This window comes from Carassius gibelio, chromosome A21 (assembly GCF_023724105.1).
Source record: "Carassius gibelio isolate Cgi1373 ecotype wild population from Czech Republic chromosome A21, carGib1.2-hapl.c, whole genome shotgun sequence".
In the NCBI taxonomy this organism is placed as follows: Eukaryota; Metazoa; Chordata; class Actinopteri; order Cypriniformes; family Cyprinidae; genus Carassius; species Carassius gibelio.
The window spans coordinates 3,713,244-3,734,086 of record NC_068391.1 but is presented as its reverse complement, the minus strand read 5'-3'; the positions used below and the strand labels follow the sequence as shown (position 1 = coordinate 3,734,086).

Sequence of the window (20,843 nt, the reverse complement as noted above, 5' to 3'; positions counted from 1 at the left end):
TCATTTGAAGTTTGAATTAAAATTTTACTCCACACACTAAATCAAATAAAATCTGACACAAGATCAAAGAACAAATCAGACTGTCAAGCTTGCTTTCAAACTGATCAAATTCTTGAGCACTTCACTAAAATATAAACTAACATCACCCTCCGGAAAAAAGGTAACTGTAGCATATTTTATTTGTGAACTGAATATAATGTTTAGATGCTTATTGCATGTTGATTGCAAATAATGAAATTAAATTTATATTAAATGCAATTTGACCACGTAATGTTTATTTGTAATTTCATAATTATTTTGTCCATTAAATACAGTTGAAGTGTAGTTCCTGCTGACAAATGTACAATCTCTGATGGAATCATTCGTGTTTTCTCTGCATTAGTGCTATTTTACTAATGCATTCCCTTGCTGGATCCTTGAACTTTTCCAGAAGTTTACCGGTTTCAAATGACTTCCTGGGTGGTGTGTTTTATAGTGGCATTTCCAGGGGCGGATCTAGAAAAATACTGACGTTGTGGCGAGAAGGGGGAAGGAATTTTTGAGGGGTGGCAACATATGGCAGACGTATAGTCACAGTAATCACAGTTTGGTGATAAATAGTACATGTACACACTACAAAAGGGCACAGGCTGTCATTTACAAACTTAATCTAATGCAATCAGTGTCTTGCATTTGAAGCATATAGGAATAAGTTACCAAACAATGTGTCTCACTTAAAAGGAGATTGAAGTGAGATAGAAGTAAGGGGCATTATCACAGGAAAGGCATTAAGATTAAGACACAGGTAATGAGTTGCAGATGTGTGAGAGGGGAAGCAAAGTGTTTTTTACTGACTGTATACAAAATAAGAAACATAAAAAAACAATAACAACACTGCTTCGTATTCAGCAGACTTACACCATTTATACCAGTGTCACATTTTAAACTCAATACTGTGATCCCCCCCCACCTCAACCTCACCTGTCCCAGAGCGTTACCCCATAAGCACCACCACACTCACTAATGTAATTGAGAGCATTATTGAGAGCATTATGAAAGATTACGTGTTATCAGCATGTCAATTTATTATAAGAAACACAAGATGCCAATGACATTTCCAGCTGGGGAGACTCAGCTGATTTTCTTTTAGTGTTAATCACCATATGACTCAACCAGTCAAGAGCTAGATTTAACCTTAGATGTTATATGAATATGGTCCCTGAAGCATAGGTTTTATTATCTGACAATAATAATAAACAAATAAACATTATAGGCACAAATACAAATGTACTTTTAGAATTTTTTTTTTTCTTTTTTGTAGTGGTGGGTCATAGAGTTTCTGTGTTTTTTAATCAACTATTATTATTAAACAATATTTCTGTTTAAATTTCTTCAAGTTATACCGACATTTTATTTTGACAGGTTGTTGTAAAGACATTTAAGTTTCTGTCTGTGTATACGTTATGAATGAAAGTTTTTCAACTGAAATGGTGAAATCCTCTCATAGCGTGCTGATGTGCACATGTGTAGCCTACATCATGGGTCAATACAGTGAAGAGCTGAAAACACCACACGTGCTTTAGTGTGTGTGTGTGTGTGTGTATAGTAGAGCAGACACTGAGCACTCATTCCCAGAGACATGTAGAACAACACCTTTAATATTCACAGACACTAGTAGTCCCTATCGAGATTGGATTAAATATACAGCCCTACTTTTGTTTTATTCATTCAAAAATGGGCGAATTCCGTGTCGTTCTGCTTTATACAGCAAGTTCCATTTGTGACTGAATTCCGCTATTCAATCCTGTCACTTTGCATACACAGACGGGGTGATTTTATGAATGAAAGTGTGAAAGTTCTGACACAAAACGAAGTTGTTATGAATCCTCACGTTTTTTAAAAGTGGGTAACATATCACGTAGTAGATGACAGCACTGTAACGTTAGCTATTTATCATCTCAAAGTCTGTGCTTTCATTATAGCATCATTTCTATGGAATTACATTTGCGACAATGAAAATGAACGAAACTTTATAAAACTGAACGTAACTTTTTCAGAAACTATCAAAAATATACCATTACAAAAAAAGAAAAGAAAAGCACAATGAAAATGAAAAAAAAAACTCAGTCGCACAGATTTAACAGGTTCTTCAAATACGCTTTATTCTTTGTTCATGTTTTTCAAAGAATCGTTTTCGCTAAATGTGGATTGTGAATGCATTGCCACCAGGGCACCAGTAACAAGCCCCCCCCCCACCACTTTAGCTCTCCAAATAGAGAGAGAAAAATCCCCGCATTTTTCTGAAACACTGCTAAGTTGTTTTACATAAATATAATCTAGAATCATTCAGAATAACAGTTGCCAATTATTTTACAATATACAATTAAGAAAATTGCTACTTTAAAAACTTAAAGCACTGAATAATATTATATTGTATAAAGTAATCAAATATACAATACATAGTTTTCACTATAAATTCAACATTCATTCTTATTTATTTTACAAAAGTGATTCAGTCAAGGGCAGTAAATTACTTTCTTTCTGATTTTTGATTAACATTGACACAAACAGCTTCTGTCACTTTAAGACCTCAGGGTCTGAACTCAAGTCAAGTGTCCTTTCAAAACCATCTCAAGTTCACCATGGTCTCAAAACCAGCATTTCCTAAATTAATTATCTTCCGGTGACATGCCCACACGGAAGAAAATTGTGAAAAATAACCGTTGAAATGAAGACTTCTGGTGAATATTTTCTATAAATATATTTAAGACATTATAGCATATTATAAAACAACTTATTAGGCCTATATATTTATAGAATAGTAAAGTAGCCCTAATCAATATACAAGACTGAACCACATAGATGTGAAATATAAAGGCTACCATGATCATTTTGCCAACAATGAACCATGGATTTTTTTAGTTTATAATAACGTTTTAATTTTAACTTAAACAAATACAACATATAACATCCAAAACTCATTGGCTTAGACTGCATTTGAAGAAAAATAAGCACATCAGTTTTCTGTAGCCTTGTCCAAACTTATTCAATAGAATTAGACTTCTAGAATGTTCTTTCCAGTGCAAAAAATTATATTTGTAATTTAATTAGACAACATTTTAAGGATGTGTTGTGCCAATGTCTTTATATAATTATACTTCCATTATAATTAACTTTCTTTCCAGTGCAAAACAATAATACATAAAAAACAATTATTAATTAAATAATAATTATTTTCCAGATATCTTATTAAGAAACCCATCAGAAATGATTGACATTTTGAGGGAGCGGGAGACAGGAACGCAACAAGGGGGAGATGTATATGGAATGTTAGGCTAAACCTGTACCATCTCTTTAAATATAACCACTTTCTTATCAACTATATTTGAGTTTTAAAAATACACATGATTACATCGCCTACCATATCAGCCACGGGAATCATCTGGTCTGAAGGACAAGGAACCAACCTTCATGTCGCTTCCTTGTGCGCCCGCAGCCTCTCGTTTCCTCGTACGCCCGGAGCCTCTCGCTTCCTCGTGTGATTTTCGCCTGATGCGGGCTATATCACACACTCCGCCGTGACAGACAGAAAAAACGCGACGGCATATGGTACAATTGGCCTTGTATTCGTTGTTCCTCATGCATTCCTGCCACGGGTAGTTATTTTCCCAGTCAATTCTATATTTTTGTCCTCTTTTCTTTTTCGCCGGCTGCTCGGAGGTAGTCATTTTTACATTTCCCGCTGTTGTCGCTTGTCGTCATCGTTGCTACGATACGTGACTCACAATGCCTGAAACGACCAATTAAAAGGGCATTCTCTGAAGACGTTAAAAAGATAACGTTACGCTAAGACAAACGTGGAGAAATTAGTAGGCTATTTATTTATTTGTGCTAATTGCACAATGTTTAAGTTGTTTCATGTGTGTAGGTGTATAGGTACAGAAAACAAATAATTAAATATAAAATAGCACTGCATAGTTTTTACTGTTAAAATTAAATTAACTGTCAAACCAAAATGTATTCAGACACCTTCAACATTTCTTACATTATCACACTTTACTTGCTCTGGTTTATAAAATGGTAATAAAATATGATAAGAAATCAGAGTTGAACTGTCAGAACAAATTCATCTTGATAATATCAGATAACTTTGATAGAAAGATATGTAATGGATAACAATCAAACCAAACTTCAGACAACTGTTAGTATGACAATATTTACACAACTATCAATACTTTGTTGAACAATTACCAAGGAATACTTAATTTTGTTCAGCATGTTGTGTGAAAAGGTTGCTTTAGCATTAAAAAAAAAAAAAAACACATAAGCAAACCATGAGGTTAAAGTGTCTGAATAATTTTTGGTCCAATTTTTTTCTATCAATTTCACTAGTTGTCCACTGTATGAAGATTTCTTTTTGGGTATAATATGTCACAGTTCACTTTATTTTGCTATACTCACTTACCTAAATTAATTATAGTGTCCTGCACCCATTAAAACTTTTTTTATATATATAAATATGGTGTCTGAATAATTTTTGGTTTGACTGTGCACTCATTCTTGTTAAAACTACGGAGTAATTCAGTCAAGAGCAGTGAGGGATTTTCTTAATTAAATTTTCTTGGATTAACATTACTGCCAGTAGCTAAATAAGGTGTGGTTACTTTAAGAGTCAATGAATGCATCCAATATAATAGTACACATCCGATTTATTTCTCAACTGTCTACTTTTACTTAAGATATAACCAGCAGTTTTTTCGAACCTACTTTCCAAAACGGGTATTTTGATATATTTTGTATGTATTTTTAGAGCAAAAAGAGGCAAATTCTGTGTTCAAGTGTTTTGAGATGCCTTTCTCTGCTTGAGCCCTAAACACCAGAACACAGCGGTGTTGAATTGGGCTTTTTCACATCCTTTTCTGTTTGTTTAAACTGCGATTTGTATTTGTTTGTTCAGGTGCAGAAGGAAGTTCGCGGAGAACTTCACAAACGAGAGCTCGGTTCAGTGTCGCTGTCTGTGAGACGCGGCTCTGAGACTGTGAGATGCGTGCGCACCGAACACAGGGCGCAAGTAACCAGTTCAGCTTTTCCGCGTATTGTTTTTGAATGATTTAAACTCTTTTGAATGTTTAAATTGGAAAGTGGTGTAACGGATATGCAGGTAATCAATTCATGGGTTGAATTCAGGCATATAAAATGAAACATTTTTACACTAAATGCCTGGCGCCAGCCTGGCTGGATTTAAATTATTTACGACAAGAATTTCCAGAGCCACGTGGGCAGCCTCAAAGGAGACACGAAACCCCCACATTCCTAAACACACACACAAACTTATGTATATATACATAATATATAGGAGTGTATCAAGAACGTTTGTGTGTTCTGGTCATTTGAGTGACGAATGTTTTACAAACAAGGCCCAAGTTGATGCTGGATTTGCACATCGTTTGCAATTAAAACATGGAGCCGTCCCTGTGATAAAAGACCAATTGCATGAAATTTCTATATTTTTTTGGAAATTAGCACATGAATATGTTAATGGAGACAACTCGAAACATCAGTATTATAGCCCTGCTCACGGCATGACTTCAGGAGCTCTGCTTTTTCCGGAAAGAATCGCAAAGCTGTATTTTTCTTTTACAAATATGATAAAACTGTAGACTTTTTGGATATATGAAGGATGCAGTACTACTCTATAGGTACTCAAGATTAACATGAGATTAGGTAAAACTGTGTATGTTATGTAACGGTTTTTTCTTTTTCAATATTTAATATGAGCATATTGTTTGTTCTAAACATAATAATAATAATAATAATAATAATAATAAAAAAGATCATATATAATTGTATAATGAATTATATTTTTGTACATCAATGCATGCATGTCTTTGCTGCAGCTGCAGAATGTGTAGATCTGCTGGATTCAGTGAAGCAGGATGAAGGAGAGCAGAGAACAGCAGAGGAACAGGAAGCTCTGAGTGATGCTCTGAGCACCGTTACACAGGATCCCTGAACAACATGAGATGCTTTGAACATTAGGAACTGATGTTGTGGCATTACAAATGGCTTTAGAAACACAGCCTTTCACACCCACTGACTGGCCTCTGAAACTCCCTGAATGAAAAGAAAGAAAAGAAAGGTTAGTCTTAGTTTTACTGGTGTATGGGATCTGTTTCAGACACCCAAACTTAACAGAAATAAAAATGACTTTCTTCTTCCTTTAGCAGATTCTCACCTGTTGCTGTAATGCAGTGGTCTTCACTCCCCGAACAACTCACTGTGTTTTGAGCAGCTCTTCTCATCGCAAGAGTAACATTTTATTCCATTGGAGATGGAACCTACAAACATTTTTTTTTCTGTTCAAATTATATCTCTAATTATATCACACACACTGTGCTCGTCCAGATTTTATATTTGCAGAGACATGTCTCTCACATCAAACCTTACTCAAGGTCTGTACTCTAAAAATTTCTTTATTATAGCAGGATATTTAATGTCTGATCATAGAAGTAAAATGCGTGTTGATTGGATTATTTGCATATGAACATTAATGTATCGTACCTGAAGAATCCTGGGCATTACAAAGGTCAGTATCAAAGCAGAAAAAGGAAATCTTTGCACTGCCAAAGTTGTAGGACATGGTTTGACAGTTTTTTGGTAAAGCACAACCTTTAACCTTTATTGTATGACTACTGCTACCTACAAAAAAAAAAAAAAAAAAAAAGAATGATACTGGTATGACAAGTTCACATGTACAGTGGAAATCTAATCTGCATATTCATTTGCACAAATATAACCGTCAATTTCAATTCATCAATTGGACTTACCTATTGGTGTCACCGCTGTTTAACTCATACACTTGGAAGATTCACCTTCACAAGTTATCTCCTTCTTATCCGCACAAGAACCCGTCGGATCATTACACTCATAACATCTGAGAGCGTATCCTTTAGTAATAAAACAGAGAGATGGTGAGAGAGAGATCCTGTATTTGTACCTATTAAAAACAACCGCTATTTATCTTTGTACCTCCGGTGAAAAGAAGGCCCAAAAGAAAAACCGAGACTTGCAGGTCCATCTTTGTTTAGGAGGAGAATGAGATACAGTAATGTGTTTTGGTGCCGTTTTCATATCCGGGGAAAAGGGGAAGAAGATATTTCAGGAAATAGAAATTAGGAATAAGGAAATTACTATAAAATGTGAAGAAGTGGGTTTAAAAAATGCAGATACACCAAATCTTCATCTTTCACAAAAGCATTTAATATGTTAATGATAAGAAGTTTGTATACTTGTATTTTACCAAGCATCCTGACATTTTTTTTTTTTTTGAAGTTTTTTTTTTTTTTTTTTTTTATGGAAACTTTTATAACTTATAGATTTCTGAAGGATATTTATTGAATAGATAATTCGAACAAACGGCATTTATGTGAAAATAGAAAATCTTATAAATTTATTTACTGTCACTTTTGATAAATATAATGCTTTAATCCAATTAAATCTTTTCAGAGTAAAATAAACAAAATAGAAAACATTTCTAAAACATTCTGTTCTGTACCAGAAGAAAGATGAGGGTGTGTAAGTGAATGTTCACTTTTGGGTGAACTGTACCTTTAAACACAAACTGATGCTCAATATTTTTAATTAGCAGCATATTAGATTATGTTTTAGATTAAAATCAGTTCTTGAATTCGTCATCGTTCATCAAATTCTTATTCACCAAAAACAAGCCCAAACAGGAAACAGTTAAAAGATGAGTAAGAGATTTAATTACGGTACATCTTTACAATAAAAATCTGGACCTGACAGACTGCAGTTTACATAAGAAAGCTTAAGGTTTGGCCCGGTGAGTGGAATGATGGGTAATGAAAGAGTATTCTGGAATGAAGAAAGAAAAATCGTGGGAATGAAATAAAAACAAATAGAAGGTAAGATGAAGGAAAGGTTACTTGCCCAGAAAATGGTAGACAAATATGTAAAGAAAGGGTGGAGTAAGTTGAGTCATCCTTTTTGATGGAACAATGCATAATGTTTGTAATAAGTATTTTAATGCCACCTTTTTATGATTTAGCGTGCATGTGAAGTACAGTGATACTTTTCCATCAAATATCATGTTGATAACTTTGTCATTAACAAAGCACTAAACATGATGCTTTGAGGAAAGATGCCTGAGTGATTCTGCTTGCTTTGCCATTATTTTATTGTGTATATCCTACAAAACACATAGATCTATACATAAACAGACACTTCGAAATATGAAGGGTCTTACCCATTTGCAGGAAGTGGCATTAAATTGGCTTGCTTGTTAAATTTGAGGAAATGCAAAGCAGGAGAGCCATTTCCTATGGAATTATTCTTGTGCCAATAAAAATGAACGTACCTTTTCAAGAAACTAATGAAAATATAAATTGAAACTGAATAAAATATCTTTGAAACTGAAAAAGAATAACTCGCTGGCAAACTTATTGACTTTGTTTTTAATACACTGCATGTTTTGCTAACTATTTCTCATATTTCTTTCGCTGACTGAACTTACAAATGCGCTTCCAGAGTTTTCATTTACGCTTCTGACTTCTTCGTTTACGCTTCTGAAGTTCCCTATCATAGGTCACTTCGATGCTGCGGTGACGTCACCACGTATGGGAACACCTCTGGTGTGACGAATGTCTGAAGCCCTATACCATCCCGCCAATCCTATTGGCCAAATGGCGCATAGCACCACCCTACGCATGCGCACGCATGATATACCTGGGTGCAGCGCGCCATTTCGCTCAGATTTCATTCCTTCAGGAATAGCGAATCATCTGTGCCCTATCATCTCGCGTTCTCCAGCGATCTCTTCGAGCAGTGTTAACTCCTCTTCGCGGACGCGATGAGTTTTCGAAAATGTAAGGAGTCATGTACCAGGTACATCACGGCGGGGGACACTCATGACAGGTGCGTAGTATGTCTTGGTTTACATCACGCACAGGCGGCGCTTAGCGGCCTTTCTTCCTGTCCCCATTGTGATGGCCTGCGGCTCAGAGTACTGCGCTCCAGGGTGGAAGTATTCTCTAACGTCGCCCTCGAGTCTAACCCCCGTCAGGTCACCTCTGCGACTGCCGAGGCACCGCACGAGGCGAGGGCCTGGGGTGACACGTGCGACATGGACTTCGTGGACAGCGCAGCGCTGAAATATTCTCCACATCGCTCGCTCTCCCCTACCCTGCTGCAGAATAAAACTTATACTGAGCCTGTCGTCTTCTCTAATGAGGATTTACTTCCCACACCGGAGGCATGCGCCGCCATCTCCTTCGGTTGTGGATGCTATGACGACGATGTTTTATCCACCGCGGCCTCGGGGTCTGAGGACTTCGCGACCGACACTAGCCCTCTTCCTCCTAGCGGACAGGAGAGGCGTGTTTCCCCCTCCTACAGTGAGCTGTTGGATGTGGTTTCTCGTGCGGTGGGTAAATTGGGGCTAGACTGGGAGGTTGACAAGGCCGAGGCCCAACCTTCTTCTAAGCTGGACGACCGTTTTCTAACCAGTCGGACACCTACACAGCCCCGGAGGCCTTTGCCTTTTTTCCCGGACCTCCACCAGGAGGTTTCGAGGTCCTGGAAACAGCCGTTTTCGGCGCGGATTACTAATGCTGCGGCCGCGGATTTCGCCACCGTTTCTGATATGGCGAACCATGGCTATACTATGATGCCCCCGGTGGAAGAGACTCTCGCCGAACACCTTGCGCCTAGTTCGGCCGCGGCTTGGAAGTCTCGCCCCCTTCTTCCTTCGAAGGCGTGTCGAGTCACGTCTAGTTTGGTGGGTAAATCCTACATGGCGGCTGGTCAAGCGGCTGCTTCGCTCCACTCTATGGCGGTCCTTCAGGCCTACCAAGCGGAGTTATTGAAGGAATTGGATGAAGGTGAGGGCATCACACCGGAGGCAGTGAAAGAACTGCGTAGAGCTACGGATTTGGCGCTACGTGCTACCAAACATACCGCTCGTGCAGTGGGCCGTACTATGGCTGGTTTGATTTCGGTTGAGCGCCACCTCTGGCTTAATCTCACCGATATTAAGGAGAAGGATAAATCTTTCCTTATGGATGCCCCTGTCTCCAGGGATGGATTGTTCGGTGAGGCTGTCACGTCAGTAGTGGAGAAGTTCAGGGCAGCGAAACAGCAATCAGCCGCTTTCCGCCAGCTGATTCCCCGCAGACCCAGGGAGGTCGAACGCCGGCAAGCGCCCGCGCGTTCTCGCTCAACCTCCTCTCACCTCCAGCGAGCAGCCTCTCGAGAGGAACCCACACCTATGGCGCCTCCTCGTAAGGACTGGGGCCCTAGGGTTTTTCCTCCGGCGCACCAGCGTCAACGTAAGCGATTGAACCTGACCTCGACGGCTAAAGCCTCTCGTTCTCGGGTGCCGAATAGCAGCTCCTGATCTTTTTGCTGCTTGCCAGGGACTGTGCCCTCCGCTAGAGAGCGCTGTCGGTCCGCTTTCGCGCATCCTACACTCTCATTGCAGTCCCCATGCTCAAACATTGATTGTCTCGCCGCAAACAGCGCCTCGAGCAACATTGGATCGAGCTGTAATAATAGACGCTCCCTCAGACACTCTGCGCAATCCTGCTTTCGGAGTTCGAGGGACGACTCAAGGACCCTGCACAAACGGCCCGTTTATGACGGCTCGCACAGCCGCCGCTTTTTCGCTAGCGGCAGAGCCCGATGTTCCATCTGTTGGCCTAATTCCTGCCGTGGACACGTTTCAGGATTATACTCAACGGAACGCAACGACTCTGGCGCATACGCTTCCCCGGTGCACGAACACCACGGGTTTTTCGTGTCCGGTCGTTTTAACGCGTATGACGGCGTTGCAGGGAGCGGAAGTTTGGAAACCGCTAATATTGTTTCGGGCCGCGTGGGAACAATGCCCGGCATTGCTCAATGGGTGTTACGCACGGTTTGTCACGGATACACCATTCAGTTTCGGAAAGGCCCGCCTCCTTTCCGCGAAATTCTTTCCACTACGGTGAAGTCTACGGAAATGGCGGTGCTGCGACAGGAAATGTCAGCTCTGCTGAGCAAAGGGGCTATAGAAGAAGTACACCCCTCTCAGATGGAGACAGGTTTTTACAGCCGTTATTTCGTGGTACCGAAAAGAGACGGCGGGTTACGGCCCATTCTGGATTTACGCCGTCTGAATCTTGCACTCAGACCGAGCAAATTCAAGATGTTGACGGTGAAATCTATTCTGTCTCAGATCCGACCAAGCGATTGGTTTATTACGATCGATCTGAAGGATGCGTATTTCCATATTCAGATCGTCAAGAGACACAGGAAGTTCCTCAGATTCGCTTTAGAGGGCAAAGTGTATCAGTACCGCGTTCTTCCCTTTGGCTTGGCTTTAGCGCCCCGTACTTTCTCAAAATGCATGGACGCAGCTCTGGCCCCGTTGCGGCTCCAGGGCGTTCGTGTGTTGAATTATTTGGACGATTGGCTGGTGCTAGCGCAATCGCGGACTCAAGCACACTCTCACCGAGATCTTGTGCTGAATCATTTAAACAGCCTGGGCTTACGAACAAATTTCAAGAAAAGTGTTTTAACTCCCTCTCAACGGATAACTTTTCTGGGAATAGATCTGGACTCTCGCGCGATGACAGCGAAGCTTTCTCTCCCGCGCGCTCAGTCGATTGCGTCATGCGTGCGGCACTTCAAAGCGGGTCGCACGGTGACAGTGAGATTGTGCCTCAGGCTCTTGGGTCTAATGGCAACAGCATCCCCCGTGATTCGTCTGGGATTGCTTCAAATGCGCCCCTTTCAGTGGTGGACGAAAAGGCGGAATATTTCACCCCGTTGTCTCCCGCATCGCACGATTTCGGTGACACGGCGGTGTGTGATGTCGCTAAAATTTTGGATGTCAACCGAATTTCTCCTGTCAGGAGTTCGACTGGGAATGTATGCTTTCCGAGAGACTGTCACGACGGACGCGTCTTTGACTGGTTGGGGAGCTGTGTGTCGAGGGCGACCAGCCCACGGAGTGTGGACAGCGGCTCAGCGCGGCTGGCACATAAACAGACTGGAATTACTGGCAGTTTTTCTGGCTCTCCAGTATTTCGCGGATCTGCTGATCGGCCGTCATGTGCTGCTCAGATCAGACAACACAGCGGTTGTGTCTTATCTGAACCATCAAGGAGGATTGCGCTCTCGCCCCCTGTGCAGGCTGGCGAGGCGTGTTCTTCTGTGGTCTCGGGACAAGTTTCTGTCGATCCGGGCCATTCATGTCCCCGGACGATTGAATTTCGGAGCGGACCTGCTATCCAGACAGGCTCTGGAACAGGGAGAATGGCGATTACACCCCCAGACGGTGGATCTTTTATGGCGGATATTCGGCAAAGCGAAAGTGGATTTATTCGCGTCGAGCATGACTACGCATTGCCCGCTATGGTTCTCCCTACGCTCCCCATCGCCCCTGGGCGTGGATGCGTTAGCTCACAGCTGGCCCAGGACCAGTCTGTATGCTTTTCCTCCGATTCGTTTGATCCCAGCGGTATTATGCAGAATACGGCGGGACAGAGTGGAACAGCTGCTTCTGGTGGCTCCGCGATGGCACACGCAGCCGTGGTTTGCGGATCTGATCAGTCTGCTAGCGGGCTCTCCGTGGGAGATTCCCCTCAGACAGGATTTATTATCACAAGCACAGGGGCTGATTTGGCACCCGAGGCCAGATCTGTGGAAACTGTGGGCGTGGCCATTGAGCGGAGTGCATTAGTATGTCCCGGTCTTTCTGTTGAAACTACTGAGACTATATTGAATTCTAGAGCAGCTTCTACGAGACGCTTATATGCTTTCAAGTGGAGACTGTTTACAGCCTGGTGTGGCACTCATAATGTGGATCCAGTTTACTGCCCAGTGGCTTCAGTGCTGGAGTTCCTCCAGGAGCGTTTCTCGGATGGCGTTACACCAGCCACTTTAAAGGTTTACGTGGCAGCCATTTCAGCTTACCACGAATACATAGGCGGTGCCTCTGTGGGGCGTCATCCATTAGTTTCTCGTTTCATACAGGGTGCGCGACGGCTGAGGCCTTTCCGCCCTGTGCGAGTTCCTTCATGGGATTTATCCATTGTGTTGTTAGGTTTATCAGGGCATCCGTTTGAGCCCTTGGAGACCGTATCGGATAAATTCCTGACACTGAAGACACTTCTTCTCATGGCTTTATCCTCCCTCAAGAGAGTTGGGGATTTACAGGCTCTTTCTGTTTCACCTTCATGCATGGAATTTGCACCGGGCTCTGTGAAGGTGCTGCTGCGGCCCAGGCCTAACTATGTTCCTAAGGTCGCATCTAACCCTTTTCGCTTTCAGCAAGTGGTTCTGGAAGCTTTTTCACCTGCTGAGGCTGGGTCAGGAGATCTAAGTCTTTGCCCTGTGAGAGCTTTAAAGACTTATGTGGATCGTACAGCCCCTTGGCGTGAATCTGACCAGCTGTTTGTCTGCTTTGGACATAAAAGTAAGGGCCAAGCAGTTAAAAAGCAGCGCATGTCCCATTGGCTGGTGGAGGCAATTTCTTTGGCCTATGAGGCGCGCGGACTCGCTTCGCCCTTAGGGATTAAGGCTCATTCCACTCGAGCTGTAGCTTCTTCTCAAGCTTTTCTCAGTGGCTCTTCTATGGATGATATCTGTGCTGCGGCAGGATGGTCCTCACCGAGCACTTTTATCAAGTCCTACAGTCTGGATGTGAGGATGGCCCCTGGCTCCCGGGTTCTCTCCGCTTGAGCAGATGCTTCCTCGGATCTCAGTTATCAGGTTCGTCAGGCGTTTTGGTATATCGTTCCCATACGTGGTGACGTCACCGCAGCATCGAAGTGACCTATGATAGGGAACATCTCGGTTACGTATGTAAACTTGGTTCCCTGAATAGGGAACGAGATGCTGCGGTTCTGGCCGTTCCGTACCTTGATAACTCTTCATCTTCAGTCATGAAATCTGAGCGAAATGGCGCGCTGCACCCAGGTATATCATGCGTGCGCATGCGTAGGGTGGTGCTATGCGCCATTTGGCCAATAGGATTGGCGGGATGGTATAGGGCTTCAGACATTCGTCACACCAGAGGTGTTCCCATACGTGGTGACGTCACCGCAGCATCTCGTTCCCTATTCAGGGAACCAAGGTTACATACGTAACCGAGATGTTTTCGTTCGCAGTTCTGACACAAACTTACCGTGTGGGCAGGCTTAACAGCGGTTTGCTCTCATTGGCTAGTGAGATTTAGATTGACGGCTCCTTGAACCGGAAGGAGAGCAGCGCGAATTTTAGAGTAAAATACTATATAAAAGCACATCAACAATACTTATAAAACCGAGATGAGAAAGCAGGAGCGTAATCAACATCCTCAACCGCAGGGCATTCGAGGCAGCCTGAGGTAAGTTTAATATCAAATCTGTAGACAAATCAAGAAACAGGTTTTTCTGCTCTCTATCCAAGTTAGCTGCGTGCTGTCTTTATGTCTAGTAGATCGATCTTGACGTGTTTATTATTATTATTCACATGACTGCAGTGCATTTTTTGTAGTTTGAGTACTTTGATTGCTACTAGGGGTGTTCCGATCATGATCAGCCGATCGTTATGCGCATCTCGTCAGTAAAGCCTGTTCTCTAATCAGGGGTCAATTCCCTCAGGTGCATGATTTCACATAGAGCAGCTGTAACTACACAGAGCCGTTGTTAACTGACAAGATGGGCAAATAAACACTGAAAATGAACGTGGATTTCTCAGTTAACAACGGCTCTATGTAGTAACAGCTGCTCTATGTGAAATCATGCACCTGATGGAATTAACTGCTGATTAGATAATGGGGTTTACTGAAGAGATGCGCATAATGGAACACCCCTAATTGCTACCCCCAACATATGTGATGCATTCAAGGATGTTACATGATGTAATTTAATGAATACAATCATTAATTTGTCCTTTTAGAATCTCACTAAAAATGTTTCAATGGTATCATTGTTTCCACACACGCATCAAAAACTGATTTAAACATTGATAAGTTATTGAGCATCATATTAGAATGATTTGTAAAGGATCATGTGACACTGAAGACTGAAGTAATGATGCTGAACATTCCGCTTTGATCACAGAAATAAATTACAAATGGTACAATTTTCAAAATGTTGTGATTGTTATAAATGGTTATTAAAAACATTGTATATTTTACTGCCCTAGATGGAGATGCTCAGGATGAGGCAGCACTCTCTGTGCCACAACTGATGCAGTGGCTGACTGGTCAAGCGCATAGGCACCTGCTTCTGTCAGAGAGAGAGAGAGAGAGGCCTTTAAAATTACTGTTCAGTTTGACCACACTTGTATGCAATGACTGCCAAGCCACACACTTTGCTATCCAATCATCAGTGCATGCACCCAAACCATTACTTTTCCCACTGCACATCTGTCAAATTGTAATGAATTTAAAGAAATAATGAAAACAGCAGTGCAACACGGAGGTTGCTTTTATAGGGTGTAGATTTTAAAATGAACTCCAAATGTCCACATAGAATCTCTCTCAATAGTTTTAATATAAACTTTAAAATCCAGAGATACAATGTTCAACGTATTAATAACTTTACATGCTTCTGAATGGTTACATGTTTTACAGCATTGTATAAAATTAAATGTTTTATTGGCAATTAACTGATTTTCTTTAATTAAAATTCTGACAGAACTGCATGTGTACTTCTGAGTGTTTTACTTAAACATTTAAATGTTAAATAGAGCACAATCTTTTGATGATAGCAAGTGTCTGGACATAGAGCTCCCTGTCATTCAATGGTGATGTCAAGGGATTAATCAATCCACGCAGAACGGCAAGTTTTTGGTCAGAAAAAGGGCAATGGATCTCTGGCACCACCACACCATCCTCTGGGTCAGTATCAGCAGTTTCCTCTCGAAAAAGTTGCTCCACCACCTTAAAAAAGAAAACATTGTTATTTTACAATATTAACTGCTTTTAATTATAAAAACTTTAGGCTGACCTAAATTATTTAGTTTGGTAAACTGGTAAATTATCTTATCCCAAAGAAGCTATATTTAAGTAAATTAATACTTCACCCAGAATAAAATTCTGACCGTTATTTGCCTAATTGTATTTTAGGCCCTATTTATACCAGGCATTGAAATGAGTCACGATTGCAGGGGTTCTCAACTCTGGTCCTCAAGATCTACTTTCCTGCAGAGTGTAGCTCTAACCTTAATCAAATACACAAGGTTGTGGCTAAACTCTGCAAGAAAGTAGATCTTGAGGACCAGAGTTGAGAGCCTTCTTGTTATGTCAAGATAACAGTACCAAAAAAGTGGAAAAGCATGAATTATTCAGCTATCTGAATAAAATGAAAACGGGAAAACTATAAAAACATTTACATTACAATTTACAATACATTTATCTTTGATAGCTCTAAAATTTAATCGGGTCTTCAATTGAATACTTTTACATTAGTCAAATGAAGAGTAAAGAACTGAAAAACTAAGCAGTCGAGTCGCTTCATTAAATTAAGGTTAAACCACTGGAGTCACATGTATTTCTTAAATGACACATGATTTCAGGGGCTTGAAAGTGGTAGTTATGTGTAGCTGTCAATAGAGGGACAGAAATATCTCAGATTTCATAAAAAAAAGATCATTTGTGTTCTGAAGATGGATGAAAGTTACAGGTATGAAATCACATGAGCATTGATATTTTCAGTTGAAACACCTTTTAAGGTTGAGTAAATGAAAACAGAATTAGCATTTTTGGATGTGTAATCTTTCTAACTTTGCATACATACATGTCCCATGTTTCCCCAGGTGTAAGTTACAATTTCTGATGTGTTTCCTGAAGTCTCTTCCAAATTCAGAGATATATTAACTACGTTGATTAACTCCTGTAGACCCATAATTAAATTATCTGGGATGTTAACATGATTTGATGCATTAATAGCAATGAACAATATAAACAATGCCTGGTTAGCTTACATATCAAGGTAACTATAATGCAATGCTGATGTTGCCAAGTTTAGCAGGGTAATGTTAGACATATAAAATCCCTTGCGTATTAAAATACAGCTAAAAAGTTAACCAAGTTCGTTATATTATGCATTCTATAGAATAACATGAATGGATGTAAGCCTACCTGGAGAAGTGACATTTCTCTTTGTCCCTAAAAAGTAATATAAAAAGAAAATAAGATTTTATTTTTGTATGGACAATCACAAAGATAGAATAATTTACTTAACGGTTAACAACACTGTTATTAAATACAAAAGAAGATGATTTAGATGATTCAAGAAAATATACTTTAAGAAGTAAGTTACCAGGGCTGTGTTTCACAAAAGCACGGTAACAATTGAACATAACTTACAACCAGCTATCAATGTGTTTTACAATCGCTACCTCGCAATGCTTCAGAAACGCAGCCCAGATAATTAATGAACGACCTAACGTTAAATAAAGACATAACTTGGATAGAGAGCAGAAAAAACTTGTTTCTATATTTGTCTACTGATTTGATATTAAAATTACCTCAGGCTGCCTCGAATGCCCTGCGGTTGAGGATGTTGATGACGCTCCGTGCCGCTCCTGCTTACTCATCTCGGTTTTATAAATATTGTTGATGTGCAACAAGTATAGTGTTTTACTCTACTGTTGTTAGACTGTCACACAGAACCCAAAATTCGCAATGATACAGTTTTTGGGTAATGTATTTTTTTGAATGTTATGTCTACATTTTGTTTTGTGCCATGGAATTATAAGAGTTGTATTAGAAATTAGGACATTCCTTGTTGGGTATGGGAGTATTATTTAGGGAGTGAAATTCAAGGTTAAAATGAATGTTATATATCTTTAAATAAGATCTAGAGGTATAAAGAATGGTCTACGTGCAGTTGTGAGAGGTAGAGAGAGAGAGATGACACACACTGTGTAATCGGATGTGGTTAATTCATGATGTTCACTTCTTTATGTTTAATAAATCAAGTGTTATGATCTGCTGAGCTCCCTGTCAGTGTCTTCCTTGAAACAAAGCCAACAACCCATGAGCCAGTGCTCTGTAAGAACTGAAGCTCACCTGCATGACTTATTTTACTTCTGTAGATCACAATAATTAACTAAATAAGCACTGTCAATCATCAGCAGAGCTTAGGTTTAAAGTTATCCTGGTTTATAATTGTGAAGCAATTGCGATTTTCTTCAGTTTTTATTTTTTTGCAGTTTCCATTTTAGTGATAAATCACTAAATCACTAAATCACTTGTTAGTCACATTATTCTGTCTGATGACCTTTTTATAGTTCTGCAGTATGACACAGTTGAGTTTTTACAAGCAGTTTTTTTAACATACAAAAGCAATTAATAGATTTTTGATACAACAACAACAAATTAAAACTAAACCCTAAAATAATTTTTCATGAGCATAGTCTCCAGTAGGTGCTTGTTGTAAGCAAATGTAAAGGTCAAAAGGATAATCTGCTGCCACCTGTTGATAAATGTTACTAAACATTGCTAAACGTTGATAAAATGTCTTACATTTTATTCAACCGACCTTAAAAAGTATTTTTTCAACAGTTTCAAAATGAAATAAAGAACCTAGAACTTAAAAGTTGACTAATGTCCAGTTAGGCTATAACAAAACTCTTAAGGACCTAGAAAAGCAAAAGAGCTTGTGAATCAGAATCGAATCGTAGAATCTTGATCATTACCCAAATAATTATTTATTACAGTTACACTTTACCTCTTGCTCTTCACTGCAGCAGGATGAAGGAGATCAAAGAACAGCAGAGGAACAGGAAACTCTGAGCACCGTTACACAAGATCCCTGAACAACACGTGATACCCTGAACATCTCTACTGATGTTGCAGCATCACCAATAGATTTAGAAACACATCCCTTTACAACCACTGACTGGCTTTTGAAAGTCCCTGATGAGAAGAAAGAAAACACAGGTTGAGTCTAAGCTTTACTGATCTATATGATATGTATTAAATGTTCAAACATAAGAGAGAGATAGAGAAAAAAAAAAAAAAAACTAAAAAAAAACAAATGTGTTTGAGCAGCTCTGTCCATCACAAGAGTAACATTCATTTCCAAAAAACAAATGAAATATCAGAATTTTAGAAAATTTTGTTTGAATTTGAAAATTCTTCCAGGAAAATGAGTAGCAGTTTTGTGAAAAAGTTTTTTTTTTTTTTTTGATGTCTTGCTTTTGGATTTATTATAAAATTACTATTGCAACACATTATACTGTACTGAAGTATAAAGTATAGCAAGTGCAGGAAGTCACAAAGTCTTACGTTATACGAGTGTAAGGGATGCTCAAGGGTTTGTTGTAGTATGTACATGTAGAAATGGTAGTGGGAGTTTCTGGTTAGAGAAACTGGAGCAAGAGAGCAGGTCCCAGTTGAAGGATTTTATTTGAGTTATTCTTGCATGCTTGAATTGTTACAGGTACTTGCCCATAAGATGTGCATGTGGGTGTGTGTGGTCTACAATGAACAGAGAAAACAGAATACAAAATATAAATAAATATAACATTTGTAATATAAACACTAATATGGATAGCGTAAACAAATGAACATTACACACAGCAGCAGTAACAGTAAATAACAGTATCAAATATCAAGTAATAAAGCATTTAAATGCTGCATTGCTTGACAAAGTGTTTACCATTTAAATATGTACTATAAACAGGTGTACAATTTTAGCTTATGTATCTAAATTAGGAAGTAGAACATGCACAGTTAAGCAGTATTGAATGAGTTTCAACATTTGACTTAGCACTTAGTCAGCCTGCAACTCATGCAAATTATACAACCTATTCAATTCATTATTTGAAGTAATAAAGTTTACAGGTGACAATAACAGAATGAAAATGTATTTTAGTAGTTAAATAACTACATAGAATATAAAATGTATAACTTACTTTTTAATCAATCACTCACAGAAGAAAAACAAACATGCAGTAGTCACTCTTGCCCTTTTCTCGCACAATCAACAAGTAAATCACTCCACCCATTCTTACAGACTGCCTCCTGATACTTGGAATACTGCATGTCAGGCACGTGCACAGGTAGGGCTCAACCTGTGCAGAGCACATGCCCTTTTTGCCCTTACACTCCGAAGTGCCCTTTTTTTGGTGGTGTTTTTTTTTTATTTATTTATTTTTTTTTTTATCAATGCTATTGGTCACCTTTACGTCTGTCTGTCTGTTTTACAAATATTTAGCAAATGAAAGTTCTTAAAACGAGCTTGTGTAAATCTTATTCGATCCTCAAGCTGTCAGTAAGCTGATAACTCCGGCCCCTCTATATTCATTGAATCAACTGAAGTTCCACAGCAGCCTGCCAGCCGCACAGTAGACACCAGCTGAGCTGAACAAAGTTTTGCGAAGGGTAAATAAATATCTTGTTGTTTGAATAAGTACTACTAAACACTATGTCTATAAAGGCTCATATTTTATTTATTTGATGTCTGACTGACTCACTGACTGAGACATGTGGGACGTCGCCTGAGAGACAGGGCTAGCATTTGCCATCTAGTCATAGCCAACACTTAAATAGCCTGTGCATGCAGTTGCATTTCATCTTTAATAAAATGCTATTTTGGCCAAATGCATTTTACCACAGGAAAAACTGAGCGCTCCGTCTATATAGCTACAAAAACTAATTTGTAACCTAGAAGAAAATGTAATGTGATCCCGGTGTTACGGTTTAACTGGTTACCGTGTTATCTGGTGACCAACTTCCTGTTTAGGTCTCCGCTGCAGATGTGCTGGAACGACGGCAGCAGATTCGCCGATTCTGAAAGCACAAACTGACGTGATATTAAGTGCCTAATAAACGCAGACTTGCTCATTGCATGATTTTGATATTC

At 39.8% G+C, this 20,843-nt stretch overlaps 2 long non-coding RNA genes across 2 annotated transcripts; both read right to left on the bottom strand.

The window, feature by feature from the left end:
- Positions 1-5,777: 5,777 nt before the first annotated feature.
- Positions 5,778-7,293, bottom strand: LOC127941676 (uncharacterized). The gene is made up of 5 exons (XR_008149129.1): positions 7,009-7,293; positions 6,807-6,926; positions 6,541-6,678; positions 6,215-6,317; positions 5,778-6,093 (listed from the first exon to the last, which is right to left on the bottom strand). It is a non-coding gene; the product is annotated as an uncharacterized LOC127941676 (long non-coding RNA).
- Positions 7,294-15,471: 8,178 nt separating this feature from the next.
- Positions 15,472-18,675, bottom strand: LOC127941677 (uncharacterized). The gene is made up of 3 exons (XR_008149130.1): positions 17,500-18,675; positions 17,111-17,137; positions 15,472-15,910 (listed from the first exon to the last, which is right to left on the bottom strand). It is a non-coding gene; the product is annotated as an uncharacterized LOC127941677 (long non-coding RNA).
- Positions 18,676-20,843: the final 2,168 nt, after the last annotated feature.